General features: G+C 40.0%; 1 protein-coding gene across 1 annotated transcript in view; it reads left to right on the top strand.

Moving 5' to 3' along the window:
* The window catches only part of PPARA (peroxisome proliferator activated receptor alpha), a 63,017-nt gene continuing 51,288 nt past the window's right edge, over positions 1-11,729 (top strand). Inside the window, exons 1-2 of the mRNA XM_019544282.1 lie at positions 1-12; positions 3,599-3,729. The gene's annotated coding sequence lies outside the window, so the exon portion shown is untranslated. The remainder of the gene's footprint in view (positions 13-3,598; positions 3,730-11,729) is intronic.

Raw genomic sequence — 11,729 nt, 5'->3', positions numbered from 1 at the left:
CTCGGGACACAGGTGCGTGGCGGGGCGGTGGTGATCCGTCGCGGGCGCGAAGGGGTTAATCTGTGTGGAGGCGGGGGTGTGGATGCCTTGTCACCCCGTGTCCTTGTCACTGTGTGTGTGTGCGTCAGTGTCCCAGAGCCTGCGACCGTGGTAGCCTTGTGATTGGGCTGAGCCAGCAGTGTCAGGAAAGTGGCATCCTGCCCCCACGCATGCAACCGCAGCTGCCAGGGGAGCCCCAGGTTTCCTGCAGGGCTGGTGGCTAGACAGGAAGAACCAGTTGATGGCTGCCCCTGCAGGGCAGGCTGTATAAGCCTAAGGTGGCAAGCATCAACCAGGGAGAAAGCTTTGGTACCCTGGGGGTGCCTCAAGAGCTGTTCAGGCGGGTGCTACGCCAGGCTCACACCACTGCTGCGTTTGGCCACTGTTGTCCACAAGGTAAACCCTGAGGTTTCTAATGGAAATTCACATCTGCAGTCTTTCTGGGCTCTTCTCAGCAGAAAAAGCACTCTGAAGTTTTTCTCTTGTCAAAAAAAGAGTGAACACTAAGAGCTGGGGTGTTCGCAGGTGCTGCGAGCCTGTTCCAGGGTTGCCTCAAGTCTTTAAAGGTTGAGTCGCTTTGGTGTAAGGGGTGTTGGTTGTAGCCGAGTTGGTCTAAGGACATGGGCAGACAAGGTTCTTTGGGTAAATCTGATGTCTTTTATTAAATCAACTAAATAGTTGGAAAAATAGTTGGTTTGTACCTGAACGCTTGCAAATAACAGGTTCTCCAACTAGTCAAGTCTCATAAAAGATACCACATCTACCCGAAGCAACTTGCTTGGTGCAAGGGAACATTCAGGCACCTGAGATTTTTCGCTTTGGAGTCGTTTTATCTGCTTACCCCAATTGGTCCAGTTACCCAAGCACAAGGTGCTGCTAGAAAGCTTAGTTGGAAGGGCGTGAAGATGGGATTTTTTAGATTGAACCTGGAGTAGGGATGGCGGGACTCCCAAGACACCCCATGTTCTTGAAGCCCTGTCTATGTGAAGTGTATAAAGTTGTCTGTTCTAGGTGTTATCTTATAGAACGTGTGTCTGTGCTGACTCTTCATCATTCTTGTTAGTAACAAAATCTTGTCCCTCTAGGCTAGGTACAGACATTCAAAATGCCTGAGGCAGAATCGATCTAAGCTGCGTGGTTTTCTGTAAGTGGCCTAGTTTAGATTGGTAGCTAACAGAACACACATTTGCCTTTTAGCGGGGGGGGGGGCAAATTTTAGATAGGGTTCTGTCACTTTTAAACCTGTCTGTGTGCACTGAACTTCTATTCTGTTACAGGTATAGACCAGTTTCTGATCACTTATACTGGTAAAAGGGTAATGTTTGTACCTGGCCCTGGAATCTACCAGCCCCATACAGTACTGATAAATTGCCCTGCAAGCTTCCTCTGTAACTATCCATAGCAGCTCCTCAACCTTGAGCAGGATGGTGTCCAGGGGTGACGTGTAGGAGATGTATGTGCACCCCCTGAGAGTGCCAGTGCACCCCCCCTGGCAGACTGCGCTTCCTTTTTAGCTGGCGGGCAGCCCCGCCTCCAGTCGCTGGCCGGTGTACCAGAGGCACCAGGCACCCATGATGGTATCCTACTGCGACAGCCAACAATGGTGTCAATCGTGGCTTCTGTGATATGATCACTGTCCACTAGGAACCGTACAGCAAGTTCATCGGTTGCTTATTTTGTATGATCCACCAAATAGTCATTAGCTGCTAGTGACTTTTTTACAGCTATGTAGTTTGTACACCTCAAGTAGCACTCGCAGTACACTGTTTTTATGAGGAAGAGAGTCTAAAGCTGACCTTGCTCTCTTAGCAGAGTTTGAGAGCACTGCATAGGCAGCATGCTTGCTTTCTCTCTCTCCCCATGTAGGGCAGGGAACATTTGACATCCAAAAAAAAAGTCCTCTTCTTCCCTACTCACCACTCAGAAAGATACAGTGCCCTTCAAACGGTTATGTGTGGGGCATGGAGTAGTTGTCATTCACTTCTGTTTTCATAGTCTATGTTTTTAATATTTTTCTGGGTGAGTTGAGCAGTGCCAAGAATCATATAGCAGATAGGCGTCATAAATGCAAAATACTACTTTCCAGTGGAGTACTAGGCAGCCTAGGAGGAAACCATATTCACCTTCCAGAAGAAGCTGGGTTACAGTGACTCAGTGTTGCTGTGGGGTGCCAGGCAATCCTACAAGAAACCAATGTCCTCAAAGTAGCAGATACACTTTTCAGTTGGTATCTCTCCTTCCCTTACATGCTGAGACTTGAGTTCAAGGGTCTGTTTTCTTTGAAAATGAAATATCTGTTGCAAGGGAAGATGGAGAATCCTGCTGTGTAAGAATTGGGTTTCAAATATTTTGTATTAAAAATGTAGCGTATGTGCAGAGTATTTCCAGAAGCTTTCTGTGGAACTTGGGAGCTTGAACATTTTAAAGTTTCATCTTAAAACAGTTTTGTAAGTCGCCTTTATAGGCTGAATTTTCCCTTTTAGGTTGGGTGTGTAAAAGAGTAGATTTAATTAAGCCATTATTTACTCTTTTGTGAAGGCATGCTTTAAAAAAAATCCTGGCATTATAAGGTGCATGTAACATAAAATCCCTACCTTTTGAGGTGTAACTAGTAGTCCATAGTAATATTACATCGGCATCTTTACACGGGTTGGGTTTGTGTGTGCATTTATACTATCAAAAATGTAGACAAGCTCCTAGAATGATTACATGCGACTTTTAGTGTTGAAGGAAATTGTTTTGTGCTAGTAAAAGCATTTTGGTTTGTAATACCTGACTATTAGAATACCCTGGCTTTCACCAAGGAGGTGTTTATTGCTTTACAATACAAGAGGACAGCCAAGATGATACTGAGACTTGACAGTCACAGGTGTCAAAGTATTGTGTGCCTGAATAGTCTCGTGTAAAGATAAGCACATGTATATGCTATATGTTGACCCCAAGTATCCAAAAATAAGATTGGCCCAATATATGAGGTTTGCCAAAGAAAAACAGAAAAGGGGGTGAAGAGTCTCTTTATACCATAAGCACTCAAAGTAAAAAATACTTTAATATAGCTCTTTACTCTTTTTCCCTGTAACCCTGATGGTTCAATAACTTTCTCTTATGAAAATTGAGATTCATATATAATTACTGGTGTCCAGAAGCTGTGACTTTAAAAATACATCGAATATTACAGCAGTCTTAACCCAAGTGCAAGAGATCACACCACTGTGTAAATCATTGGGGTCTAAATATGGCAGCTATTGAGAAATATTAGCCAAAAATAGGCATGTTTCAGCTAGTAAACAGGTTAAATGTATCTGAGTTCTGCAGTAATGTGAAAAATCATTCAAAAGATTTACCTTAGATCTTTGTTTGCATAGATAGTTTGCAGTTGATGTTTGATGAAAAGATGTAGACACTTTTAAAGGGATTCTTAACATGAGTTATTGTAGAAGAACAACTACAGCTGCTGCTCTGTGCTTAAATGATTCTTTGAAATTTGAGATTTTCAAACAAGCAGGCCCCACAGCTCTACCATTCTGATTTTTATTTATTTTAACTTTTTTTTTTAAAGAAAAAATGCCAGCAACTCAGCATCTATGAGGCCCTCTACGATAACAAACCCCTGTGCACGTGTGAGATGGAAGGGAAACAAATTATGGAAACCGATTTCTGTTTCAGGCTTCCAACAAGTTGCTCTAAGTGGTGAGTAAAATACAAGAATTATCTTGGGATTGTTCTTTGAATGGCTGAAAAAGAAAACAATTGAGTGATAATTTCTCTATGGAGCAGTTTATGAAATCAGTGAAAAAGGGAAGAACTTTGAACCAGTAGTACAAACAACAATTTGAAGGGTGAAAAGTAACAATGGCTAACTCAAAGGAGGAGAATAAATGTAAATATTTTTTTCAGTCTTGCTATGCCTGTTGCTATGCAGTTATTTATCTTCCTGGGTAGAAGTTATATAAAGGCTTTATTCTGCAGAATTCTGATTGTTTCTTAATTCTTGATGAGGATGGCACTTGTCACTTTATAGAACTAAGCCTCTAAAATTTCTTTTTTTTTTAACAACTCTGGTGTGATCTTGCACAATGCTGAGCCTATTTTACCTTGCAGAATCAGGCCTTAGATCATCATCATATTTTGAAAAAATGTGATTTATTTTTGTCTACATTTAGAAAAAAGATGGGTGCAGAGTAGTTTGTAGTGTGAGGCCCTGAAGTGTTGTCAAACCTGGTTCAGTTTCTTCATACAAATGTTAATAGTTTCTGTTTACGTAACAGTATTTGTTTTAAAGGAGTTATATTTGCTATATACCTCTTTTTTTTTTCTTTTTTTTTTTTTTTAAAGCTACCATCCCTTTGGAAATACCACTTGTCTGTTTAGCTTAGGGGTTCTCTTGTACGTAGTTTTAATACAAATTGTAAAACTGGGCAGCCTAATAATAGAACAGAATGTTAAGAAGGAATTTTAAGGCTTGTCTTTGATAACAGACATAGGTATGGCTTATTTTTGTTATGTGACTTTTGTGTTTCTTAAATGGTAGCATAAATGACATAGAAAAAAAAAAGTTTTTGACATTCCACAACTTGGAGGTCAAAAGATGAAAAGTGGACTATATAAATAGTCCATGCTTATACTTAAGTTGTTGATTCTGAATTAAAATTGCTTCATGCCTGTGAAAATGCTAACAATATAGAATGCCTTTCAAAATGCTTATGTGGTCAGATGCCACTTCCCAGAAGTGAGGACAGTACAAACTGTATAGCCCTGGAATTTTTGCCTAGGTCAGTTTGCAAATCACTTTACTCACCTTGGTAAGCCAAAATTCTCCTGAGTGATCCCATTAATGCAAGTAAGACTGCTTGGGGAATAAGAGCATCAGTTGTAAACTGTTTGGTTTGGAAACAGGAATTTATCATTTAAAAATGATTAATACTATATGATTAGGGGCCATCTTTTCATTGTGTATGCAAATATGGTGCCTAAAACAAAGTCTAGATCTAAGTATTACATCAGTGCAAATAATATTTGTGGCCTATGAATATATACATCTAATGAAATTTCACTTTTCATGTTAAATTAAACTGTTTAAACAAAATGTTAAATTAACTATCTAAAGTTGTTCTTAGAAACTTTATTAATGTGAAAATTATGAAACTAGCAGCCTGCTGAAGAAAACAAGTAATTACAGCATGTCAGAGCAGGCTTGATTAATTGAGTCTGCTTGAGCGTGGTAATTACTACACTCCAGCAGATTCTAGCATCACGTATATCAGTATCCCTGCACTGAAAAATGGTGGTGGGGGCACTTTCACTAAAGCTCATTCAACATGTTTATATATAATGTAATGTTTGAATACTGGACAGCAGCATTTGGGGTGGGGGGGAGGAGAGTAGTTCTCTTCACCCTGACACTCTTTGGATCTGGTGCTTTTCAGCAGCTGCAAGCTGATCACTGACTGCCTCTCCCTTTCCCTGGCAGAGGACAAGGCAGTGATCAGACTCTTTAGGGGTAGAAAAACCCAAGATAGTACATCTTATTGCCCTCTGGCCAAACAGCTTACCTTTGAGGTAACAGAAACTCCCCAACCAGGGGACTAGAATGCCTATATGTCTCCATAGCACTGTATATGTCTGTAGTTCTACAAAATGCCCAGATCCTTTGTAGCACTGCAGAAGAAGTCTTGTCCATAGCAAGCCTAAGTAATCTCCCTTTCAGTTGCTCTGAACATCTACGAGCCCAACTCAAGCTGAGCCCCGGTAGCTTTCTCAAGAAGGTAAACTGCTGCATTACTACTAACAAGATAATTTCTAGTAGCCTCTCAAGTAGGAGTCAGCTGGGGATCTCATTAAACCCCATTTAAAGCTCAATACTTTCAAAGTTATATTTATTAAACATAATAGAACCTAGTAACCAGGGCCTGTTTACCTACAGAAAAATGATAAAATAAATTAATTAAACTAGCGGTACAGTAAAAGCAAACCTTTTATGTGCTCTTCTTCACCTTGTAGAAATTCTTCACTGGTGTAAGAGAATGATGGCTGTGGGATCAGGATTGTTCCTTCTCATTTTGAAAAGAAATGCCAGAATAAACAGGCAGAAGGGCTAGTGCTTTTCTGAAGGATTGTCTTTAATTGTGTGTAATCCATCTCTACTAAACGGAATTTAAGATATCAAGTGTGTTGTTCTTGTTTCATTATGCAAAAGGATGCAGTTTACCAGTAGTATAAAACCGCAAGAAATGCACAGTACTGTCTTCTGTTAAGAAGGAGAATTTGCTCTTGTTGAATCCTTTCCAAAAACCGATGTAAGTTCCACTGTAGCTTTTCAAATTGTGAATAATCATGGTCTGTTGTGTTTGTTAATGAATCATGCAGGAGGTTGCAGATGGTGTGAAGAATGCAGCTGTTCAGATACTGGGGGGACCAAGAGAGAAGATTAGAACAAATGACGGATGAAGGAAATGATCTACGAGTGGATGGGCATCCCTGTGGGAGTAGGGAAAAAGATGGCTGAGAAGGCAGATTCAAGCTAAGGGTGCAAGGGGTAAAGTCACAACTTGAGACCTGAAGTAGGGAGGGGACAGAAGGCTGAAGAGGAGTAGCACTGAGGCAAAATATTGAAGTGTTACTGTGAAATGACTTAAAGGAAGTTGTGGCATTGTATGTCAAGGGGATAGGGTCATTGACCAGAGGTAAAAGAACAAAAAATAGTGCCTGCAATGGGAAACTAAGTTGAAAGCAGTAGGGTGAGATTGAAGTGTGTATGGATGTTGGGGAACATGGAGGGACACAAGTGTTATGGCAGCAGTTTATGTAAAAACAAGGATTGTAGTAACAGACAGTTAGGCGTCGGAGTGGTAAGAGGAAAACAAAGATGGCAGTACCAGGAAGCAGGTTAACTAGCAGGGTTTACCCTGAGCCAGGGGAAGGGGAGGGAGCCTTACTGTCTCCAGGGACTGCTCTGGGAGTCTCAGCTATTGCTATAGCATGGTCTGCTTGACCCAATTATTGCTTCTACAGCAGTAGCTCAAAAGCCATGCATCTGGCTGCTGCTGAAACAGCAGTAGTATGTCAGCTGCCACTGCTGCAGTTACTATGTTGGTGCCTGGGGCTTGTGCCCCACCCTTCATCCCACCTTACACTTACGGTACCTGAAGTCAGCAGGCTTCAGTCCTGGGATTTAGTTGATCTGATCTTGAAGTAGGACCTGCAGGTCCTGGGTTGTGTACAGGGAGTAGGTAAGAGTGACAATACTGAACTAAGGCTAATGATAGAAAATTTTGTGAGTGAGGAGAGCAAGGCATGGCTGAGAGAACATGGCTCAAATTCAGAAGTTTATTGCTTTAAATATGTATCTTTTTCTTAGTTTTCCATGATAATTTATTAAGAAAAATAGAATATACACACTATAATTGAACAAGAACAAGAAGAAAAATCTTTTTCTTTATACAGAAAGAATGTTGCCATTTCTGGGATGTATGACAAAGCTAGAAGCTTTACCTTCGGGTCAGAAGTCCTAAGCCAAAAGTGAATATTTAACCACTCTTTCAAGGACAGCCAATAGTCTTTTCCCAATAGAGTATGAGATTAGAGACAAAACAAGAACCCAAGAGAGCTGTAACCTAAGTCAAGTGGTAAAATAGTTTCAGAAATCTGGTGCACTGTTTATACTTTTTGTAAACCGCAATAAATAGAACACAAATTTGTAAAAGCCAGTTTAAAAAGAAAAAAAGGCCAGGACCTAACTTGGAAGCAGGGTTTGAATTACAGGGGAAATTTGGGAGGCTACCCGCCACCCCGGCAATATCCAAGAGCCGCCTTGTAAGATTTGAAAATCATAACGTGGGGCGGAGGGCTCTGATTTTTCTTACTAGGGCATCGTGATGTGCAGCCCAATTTTTTTTTGCAGACCGCCCCAAAATTCAAAGTGTAATTCAAAGCCTGCTTGGAAGTATGTGTCCTGAGCTGCTAGACTAGATTTACTTATAAAAACTGTGGGTTTCTGTTCCTATTAAAGCACTACAGCAAGTAATAGCTAAGGTAGATATAATCCCGGTGTTCTATATTTGTGTAGTCTTATGGATTAATACTCACTTTGGTTCTTTTATTAAAATCATTTATATAATACTTTAAATGTAAGTAGTATGTTTAAACAGCTGTTTCATGCTCCTACAATGTCATAACTGAATAAACAAAGTAAGTTATCCAAAAAATAACTAGCAGCCATTTTTAATCTACCATATATATCATTACATAGTGAAACTTATTTTGTTTTACCAAAAAGAATGAATATCTTTATTTCTTCTTAATCCATAATCTGAAAGGTAATGTCCAGAGGCCTCATAAAAGTGTCTGCTAATGGCTCTATTCAGAATTGCTAATTGTGAATTATCAGGTCCATCAGCAGGTGAAAGATTTGTTTAATATGGACACAACTGCAGTTATGTTATTATTTACCACTATAATTTCCTTTAGTCTCTGGGGTGAAGAAAGGGTTTGCTTTCTATGATATTGCCGCAGCTCAGGATCTGATCTCCATGTACAAAAATGAGAGGGACCTTCCCCAGCTTAATCATCTTGACTGTAGCAACGAAGTACTAATCGTATAGCATGATACAAGACATAGGTTTGCATTGTGCTGTTTTTGTCATTTTACTCAAGGCAGTGAAAATGGATAGTGAAAACTGGGTTTCATGGTGTACATTAGTTTACTGGCAAAGGATTAATTCTCAAGTTTTATAGTTATCTCCTTGTATAATTTAGAACATGTAATGTATCGTCTGTAAATATTACATGCGGAAGGATCCACTTTGACTTAACTTATTTGAACTACTCAAGTCTAATCTCAAGAAAAATACTGCTAATGATGATGGGGCTAGGATACCTAACGTAATGTTCACAGTTCATCTGATAGAATTGAAACACGGCATTCATTGCATGGTATATGTTAAAAAAACCACAGAAACAAACCCTGTTTAACTAGATGTCAGAAAAACATGATTGCATCAACTCTGCTTAAATGTTGGTTCTGTTATAGGATGCATATCAGAGTCTAAAAGTATGCTATAGCACCTGATAAATGAATCATTGACTGGTAATTTGAATATCTTTTAATGCTTCTGTGACTGTAAGTTGTATTTTCTTATTATGAAATTAAACCATATATTTTGGTAAAGCTGAAGTGATATTGTAGCCACGAAGGTCCAGGAAATTTAAGATGCAAGGATTATTGTGGGTAATACCTATTATTGGACGATCTGCTTTGTTGGGATGGACTTGCGCACTTTTTTGAATGCTTGTGTAAGTCTATCCCAACCATGCAGTTGGTCAAATAAAAATATCACCTACAAAAATCCTTGCCTCTAATTAAACCACCATTATTTTTGTTAATTGTATTTCTTTAAAAATGAATATTTCAAAAAAATATTTTGACAGAATAATATACTTCCTTCAGGTATGGAGTACACTTGAGAGAGACAAGTTGAGTTGAAACAAAGGCTTTGTTCAGAATGCAGCATGCAAATATATGCTTTATTAAGTTTTTAAAAATAGTTTTAGCTATTACTTCAGTGTCTTTCCAACCCACTTCTTAACATCAAGTGCATAAAGTAGAAGTCAGCTTTTGCCAGCCAGTCCTATTTGGGGCCTATTCCTTTAATTGCTCAGATTCTAACTTGTCAAATTGATTTAGACCACAGTGTGCTATAAAGAGTTCCTTGGGGTTGATTTTTCCTCCTTTTTTTTCCTTCCCCAAAATGGAGCTAATTTAAAATAACTTTCTAGTATTCCCAGAATGTAGCCAAAGTCCACCTTCTTGTCTGTACTGTTTGTGTAGCTATTGGTTATTGTGCTGTTGGAAGATCTATTGGAAAACTTTGAATATTTAGTCAGGCATCTGTGCTAAAAGCAGTTTAACATTCTTTAAAGAGATGGCTTCTCTTCTTCCATGACTCTGACTCATACAGGAGCATGTTTAAGATGCTGCTATTTCAGTGTCCTGACAGTGATTAAATATAAATATAATGTAAAACATAAGTTTTCAGAGGGGAAGAAAAACTGTGCAGTATATAATGCAATATAATTGTTGGAAAAATCCAGTAGAAAATTTAGGGGCAAAAAACTATAAACCAATATTTATAGTCTGTTTATTTAAAAAAAAGAAAAGACTCGGGACATCCTACAGTAAACAAAGGATTATTTATAAAAAGTGATAAAATATTAAAATAAGTCCCCAGACAATATACCCAAACTGAACACTGCCTGCTAAAAGCCTGTACAAGTAAGATTTTACAATGGTTTTCAAAGATGCCCTTGGTCAGGCTCTAAAGGGGACTCAAGGGGAAGGGAATTTTAAAGTTGAGGAGTGAATGCCTGGGAGCAGACGTCCCACATTTTTGCCGAATTAATTTGGTACATGGGTGGAACTTGCAGGAGATTTGCTCTCAGTTAATCTTAGAGATGAAGGCTCTGGCTGTTCAGTTATTCATAATTCCTTATCCATAGTTTCTAGTAGTCAGTGAGATTGCAGAGTGGTATTTTGTGAGAAACCATACCAGATTGTCCCTCAATCATAAATTCAGGTTGAATGTCTAGTCATCCTGTTGGGAGTACCAGGACTGCATTTTCCCTTACTTTTTTTTTTTTAAATCAGAGGAACTGTTGGGGTTAGATGAAAAGGGATTTTTGTAGCTGTTACTGCCTAATACTAAAAGAGTTTTCAAACATCACATTGTTCAAGCTGCAGTTCAAAGCACCGTGCCGCCATTTTTCAACATAGGGATGCTGACGCACATAATGCTGGAGGCTGCTTGACTCGATTAATCGAGTCTGCTCCAACGCACTGGATTTACAGCGCAACAGAGATGCCTCCCTGCATGTATGTAAGTGCCCTTTCGGGCAAGTTTCCTTGTTTCACAAAATATTTGGTGACTACAGAGGCAAGGATTTCCTTGCGTGATATGTTTTATTGGACCAACTGCAGAGTTGGGATAGAGGTATCAAATACAAGACATTCTTCAGGTCAGAGGAGAGAAGCCAGAACAGTGATAGGCCATGGAAATAATGACCATAAAGTAATTGCAGTTTGACAGTACATTTCAAAATCTACACAGCATGTAAGAGAGTGCACACAAGTGATGTGTATCATTTTGCTTCCATTTTCTGAGCAGGGACCGGAACAGTCACCCCCCCTCTGAGCCCCACTTAGATCCCAGGGGAGGTGCACCTAGGCCAAGGGTTAGTGAGGAAATGGTTAGGGAACTTCTGGAAGGACTGGATGTATTCAAATCAGCTGGTCCGGACTATCTCCACCCTAGAGTACTGAGGGAATTGGCTGAAGTCATTGCAGGAGCCCTGGCACGGCTGTACGAGCACTCGTGGTGCTCTGGTGTGGTGCCAGAGGACTGGAAGAGGGCCAGTGTGGTTCCCATTTTCAAAAAGGGGAGGAAGGAGGACCTATAGGCAAGTTAATCTTACCTCAATCCTGGGCAAGCTTTTTGAGAGAATTATTCTGGCGCATATCGATGAGGGACCACCAGGGGAGATTATGCTTAGGGGCAATCAACACGGGTTCATTAGAGGCAGGTCCTGTCAGACCAACCTGGTGGCCTTCTATGACCAGATCACCAAAACCTTAGATGCAGGGGTAGCAGTGGACGTAGTCTTTCTGGACTTTCGGAAGGCCTTCGACACTGTCTCTC

Source organism: Crocodylus porosus, unplaced genomic scaffold, assembly GCF_001723895.1.
Source record: "Crocodylus porosus isolate Cpor-Errol unplaced genomic scaffold, CroPor_comp1, whole genome shotgun sequence".
NCBI lineage: Eukaryota > Metazoa > Chordata > Crocodylia > Crocodylidae > Crocodylus > Crocodylus porosus.
This window is presented reverse-complemented; position numbering and strand designations above follow the sequence as displayed.